Source organism: Malurus melanocephalus, unplaced genomic scaffold, assembly GCF_030028575.1.
Source record: "Malurus melanocephalus ecotype Western Australia unplaced genomic scaffold, MMel_1.1 scaffold_625, whole genome shotgun sequence".
Lineage (NCBI taxonomy): Eukaryota > Metazoa > Chordata > Aves > Passeriformes > Maluridae > Malurus > Malurus melanocephalus.
Genome location: NW_026623857.1, coordinates 248,373 through 254,927, shown reverse-complemented (window position 1 = coordinate 254,927; position 6,555 = coordinate 248,373).

The window sequence follows — 6,555 nt, the reverse complement described above, 5'->3', positions numbered from 1 at the left end:
TCAGAATCCCATATCAGAATCCCATATCAGAATCCCATATCAGAATCCCGTATCAGAATCCCGTATCAGAATCCCATATCGGAATCCCATATCAGAATCCCATATCGGAATCCCATCTCAGAATCCCCTATCAGAATCCCATATCGGAATCCCATCTCAGAATCCCATCTCAGAATCCCATCTCAGAATCCCGTATCAGAATCCCATATCAGAATCCCATCTCAGAATCCCATATCAGAATCCCATATCGGAATCCCACATCAGAATCCCATCTCAGAATCCCATGGCTCGGGGCAGTAGCATCACAGAAACTGGACTGGATTTGGAAGCTGTGGGACCAAGGGGTCCAAAGGCTACATCTGAGAGAAAGTCACCCCTGTATCTGTATCTGTATCACTGTGCCAGATTGCATAAGGATATTGGCAGACAACAGTGCATTTCTTATATTTTTCATTTTCTGAAAGCTTTCCCAAGCCAGAAGAGCTGGGGTTTTGTTTCTCACCTGGGGCTGAGCTGGGCAGGGATGTCCCCAGATATCTGGATAAGCCCAGCAGCAGGGAGATGGCAGGCTTTGCACCAATTGCTGAATTCAAGACTAGGGATTATTAGCACTTCAGTGTGTTTGCTCTCTCTCTTAGTGATGAGTGTGTTCTATTTTAATTGAATTTCCTTTCCACTTTCAAAGAGCATCCAAAGGAGAAATGTCAGCACATTAAAGGAGACTTTGCTTTTGTTTGCCAAAATATGAACCTGGAGCCAGAATATTTCCTCTCTGGTAATTATAAAAGCTCAAACATTTATTACTTTCYTGTTGGATGACACTTGTAGTACACCTTGGAGAAATTAATTCTTACCTAGACATGCAGAAAAAGCAATGGCATTAAAAGGAAAYRGATATTCCATTTCTATCTCTATTCTTCTATCCTGTTTTGTGGAGTGCRTCAAGTGAATGAGAATATTAATCATGAATTTTAACTGTTGCAAAATGAAYTGGAATTTGGGTGAAGTGCATTGCTAAAATATTTGTTGACACATCAGGACTGGTAACAGGATATTTATTAGAGCTTTTGCATTTGGACCTCTCATACAAATCACTGATCTGGATTACTGTGACCCAGAAGTAACAGTTTTGTTTCCTGGTGCTGTTGCTTCCCATGTTTAAATCCAGTTCATAAAATGTTTTCTCCCATTTTATACATGTCTTTTAGCCTAGATGGAAAGATTCCTAYTACATTTACACAAGTTGTTCTGACTCACCGAAATTGTCTCCAGTAGAGGGATGATTTTTCTGCCATTCCTAAATTAAAAAAAAACTCAAAACAAGGTTGATATTTTAACTCTCAAAATTATATAGTTAGATCTAAAAGTTCTGAAAACATTTGATTCACATAATTTCAATTCAAACACATGCAATATATGTGAAAGCAAAGAAAGAAAGGAAGGGTCAGAATGAGGTATTTAGAAATCTTGCAACAAATAATTTACAAATAAAAACAGTTTTACTTGGTCAGTTTATGAACGTGTTCAGGATTTTGATATTTCAGCTATAGAAAAAAAAATGCTGCTTAAAATGTTATATTTTTTGGTATTACAAATCTATTACAGGTTTTGTCCCCAAGGTTTGGGAGTAAACATTATTTTTTTTCTTGTTGTTTGTCATCGTGCAGGAAGCACAGGAAGCACTCACTTTAAATARGAATAAAAAAATCTGTTTTCCCTTGTTGGGGCAATTTTAATCATTATTCATCCAAAAGATTTGCCATACTTAAATCTGTCTTACATTAAATTGGTTTCTCACTGMTTTTCCTTTAAAAATCAATTTTTAACTGATATAGCCAAATATTTTAACAGGTTGTGAGGCMAACATTCTGTTCCCACTTATTTCTGTGAGCTTCCTGTACCTCAGAGAAGTTATTTTTGGGTTTGCAGCTATGCAAATTAAAGTAACATAACTCCTTTTCTTTCAGGGCTACCAGTTCTACATGCATGTCTAAACACCTCATGTATACACTGTAATATTATAGCATTAAACAAAACCGCTTTAGAATGCCTGAATGTTTTTACTTACTCTGGTCACAGCGAGTGTTCTTTACACTTGTCATCTGAAATTATTCCTGCTCTTAATCTACACAGTTTAAAAATTGTGAAGGAGGTGATGGCATTTTCTATAAGCCAACAGAAAAGGGGAAAGAAACATTAAAGAAGATGTTATTAAAAGCATATGTCATTGTCACACTTCAGGCMCTGAAGGATTTCTGAGGCTGTTATGGAAAAGGCAAACTTCATTCTTGATAAAGAACAAAATGTTAACTTGCTGTCAGATAAAAATCTACAGYATCTGTTGAATTCACATAACTTAATGCTAAAGCAGACCTCTTTCTGTCTAAATTACAGCYCTCTTCAGGTAGTGAAACAGCGCATCCTCTCATATATCTGTGGTAAAATTAGTCACATAATCATATTGTGACAGCTTGGAAGGAGGAGGACTCAGGAAATAGAAAAGCAGTTTAAAATTCTTATTGAAACAATTTCTTTTTGGAAGACAGTGGCACGCACTTTGCAGAAACAATAAAACTATTTCCCTGAGGAATCTGATATTTTCCAATGGCTCAAAGAAAGCTCACATTTGTTCAATCACGTTGTTGGTAAGGACTATGAAGGTKGCTGAGTCCACTCTCTGCCTGAGAGCTGCTGTACCTGTGCCAGCTCTGACTGGTGCTGCAAGCTCTTCTTGTAGAGCCTGAGACTGGGGGCTGCACAAACACCCAGCCAATCTGCTTCCTATCGATTTAATTTTTATTTTGTAATCTTCTTGCTTTGTTTCCAACCTGACCCATCCTTGATTGATCCACTATGGAAACAGACAGTGAATTCATCCTTTCATCTTTACAGCATTTTCATCTATCTGATACACATTCATATCAGTACTGCATAAATATGTATGTTTATCCTTCCATTTTCTCCCTTCAACCTAAATCCCTGTTGTTGGGTTTTCTTTTTTAATTTCCTTCTAACACATATTTTGTTGATACCTAATCATTTCAATTGTTCTTTTCTGCTCTCTCCATGGGCTACATATTTACTGGAGCCAATCAGACCATGGCTACTAAGTAAATCAATAAACTCTTTGGCTGTTTGCCGAAGAGTCTGCCCTTCTTGTTCTGTATTGTTTTATGTGGTTTAACTTTCTCACTGCAGCTCTGTGACATTGCCCCCTATGTATAGAATGTGATTCACATAACAACAGAACTTTTTCTTCTTCTTTTCTTTTTTCAGTCATGTAATTGCAGCTTTTTTCCCTGCAGAACACCCAGTAGTTCCCCCTTTCCTGTTTGTATAGCTGATCGCATCTGCCACTSCCAGTAGCAGGTACTTGTCCCTGTTGAATAGAACCCTCTTTTTCCAAACCAAATCACTAGTGTGCAAAAATCCTTCTAAATCCAACATCTGTCCTCCAGCATGCTAAAGCCTCCCAGTYTGGTATAATCTCCAGTTATGTAAACATGTTTTCTGAACCATCGCTGAGTTCATTAACATCCTTCTGACAACGAGCCGCTTGGATCAGCTCCCCAAATAACTTCTTCGACATTGTTTTCCTTGTTTGCTGCAAGAATATCATATGAAACCATGTCAAAAATCTTCCTAAAGTGACATCCAACATGACCTTCCATGTTTCTCCTCSGCTGAGGATTCCTCTTACTTTGTTGCAGGAGAGATTAGATTTGACATCTTTTGTTCTTGACAAAGCTGTGTTGGCTGTTACTTGTTGTGTTACAACTGCTYAAAGACAGCTTGTTTACTTGCTCCAGTATCTTTTCTGTCTCCTGAGGTCAAACATATTGGTACACAATATCGTCTTTTCTTCTTTCCTTTTCAACAATACAATTTATCCCCTTCTGTCCTGTAATATTCCTTCACTGCATATTTTCAATGATAACCATTAGTTTTCATTATCCAGTCCTTTAAATCCAGCTGATGGAAAAGCAGCAAATTTTGTTKGAATATTTTCTCCCTTGGTCCTTCGATTGTCAAATCTGAAATCTGTCTGTTTTCCCAATTATCAATAATGCCATATATATATGTAAAATTTAGATGCAAAAGTATTAAGAAGCTTGAATATCTCAGTGTTGTCTATTAAAAACTTACTAGTTCTGCTTGATACTGGCATGATCACTTGCTTGATTATTTTCTGTGTTAAATAATGTACTAAAATTATTTCATGTTACCCCAAATATCCCTTGCTAGTTGTTTCTCATTTTCTGCTGCCTTTTCTGACTTTGATCCCTGCATGAACAAGCAATGCTTTTGCAGCTCCTCCGAGTAACCTGACCCAACTTCTCTTTTCTGTATGCTTCATTACTATCTGAGGCTCAGGAAGAGCTTGGACAGGCAGGCTGATCTTTTACTCTGCCCGTTGCATTTTCTGCATGGATAGTTCATTCACTTATACCCTTAGTGGTGTTTCTTTGGGGAAGTGACAGCTCCTAAACATTTATTTTTGTCTGCATCAACCTCCCAGAACACCATGTTGACCACCTGGAGAACTTCATGGGAGCCTACCTCCATAAAATGTATTTTTTTGGTGTGTGGTGTGTATTTTGATGTTTTTGCTTCTTTCTAAAATCAGAATCCCCTGCAAAAAACTCTGAAGGTATACATTTATGTATACATATACCCATATATTTCTACATACATACTTATACATGCAGGCATACGCGTCTCTCTCTTTCTCTTTGAAGATCACTGAGAACTTAAAAAATGGGTGTTTTTTCTGACCCAAATATTTCAGTTCAATACCTACAAAAGAAATGAAAGATGATGAGTGAGCCACCAGAAAACAAGCTCATCATTCTACTGGAAAATAGAAGGAGCCAGGATTTCTCCTTCTTTTTCTAGTCATCCAGTAAAGAAATTTTTTGCTTTACATCAGCTACAGCTTGTAAGTGAAGGACACATTAGAAATGCATTTGACTCATGGATTAGAAGAGAGTGTTTAACGTTTCTTCTATCCTGTGCTTTTTAYTGGTGATGTACCTTGTGACATTTATTCTTATGACTATGGTTTATTCTGCTTCCTCACATCGGGGGTCCAAGGAGCAGGATTGTTGTTGGCTGGGCTTCCTGATTTCAGCCTTCTGGGAAAATGATGAGCAGGTACAGGACTGCACCACATCATGTTTGATGGCTCTGCAACAAAGCTGTAGAAACCAAAGACACGGTGTCCCACTGGTTCACAGGGAACACATTCCTCAGATGTTGTATCTAGCACTGGCTTGGCTTTAAAGAAAAGCTTTAAAATATGTTTTCATTTCCTCTGTGTCTCACGGGGACTCATTCTGTGACATTTGGCACATTTCTGTATCCATCATCATGATGAACATAATCTCTCATTTTTCTGCAAAAGTTCAATATTACAGGGAGGGGAAAATATTTAAAATTAAAAGCAGCATTCATCTGCATTGGTGATGAGCATAACACACTTCATTATAAAGGCTTTCTGTAAGCATCTTTCAGTATTACATTTTCTTTCCCTTGTGTATTTTAATCACTTGGATTAGCATATTTTTACTTGTTTCTTTCATGTTGTCTAAAYATTAAATATTTATAATTATGTCAAGGACTCATTTTCCTTGTTTCTAAAGAGTCATTTACTGCTTATGAGAGTGCTTTAAATAGTAGTAACTTGCAGTATATGCATAGTAAAGTAGGCTGTATGAATTTCACTTTCATATAGAAGAGTTTGCAGGAGCTTGGGTATATATCTGGGGTTTCTTTTTTGTGGTTTTTTTTTTCATTAAAAGAACTCTTAGAATCTCACTTTCATGACAGCATAATTTCGTATTTAAGATTTCACTTCCAAGGGAATCTAAGTAGTTAAGATGAAACTTGGGCACAGACTCCTCTGAATGCCGGTAGTATTTAAGATATGATTTTTTACCAGTTATACTACACCTGCACTCCTCTTGGGGTCTGAATTAAAATCCCCAAAGCTTATAAAATGGGAATGCACCCTCCCAAAAAGTCGAGGAAGCGTTTTTCCTATTCTATAGTACTTCTAAGCGTGGATGTCTGTAAAGTAATTGTGTGGTATTTCCCAAGTGGCTATGCAGGGATTATAACGTGCGTTATAGCTGTTATAAGTGTTTCTATACAATCACACACACACTGATCACTGGTGCAGCATTCAGGGCGCTGTTCACGATCGCTGCCGGAGCGATGCCGGCCCCGCACGGCCTCAGCTTCCCTCAGGAGCCGCTGCCATCCATCCCTCATGCCTTTGCAGGCGTTCACTGCTCACAYCTGTGGGAGGTCTCCCACACAAACACCTGCCGAGGGCTCATTTTCCTCCTCACAAGSCGCGCCCGCTCCCCGCGCTCAGCAGCCCTCGCCCACCGTCCCTCGCCGGGGTCCCGCAGGTCCCGCTCTCCTGCCGCAGGTCCGGGAGCAGCGCGGGGACAGCGACGGCACAGGGATGGCGGGCGTGTGGGGATGCCGGTGGGGTGCAGGGATGGCGGGCGTGAGGGAATGCCGGTGGTGCGGGGATGCCGGGGGTGC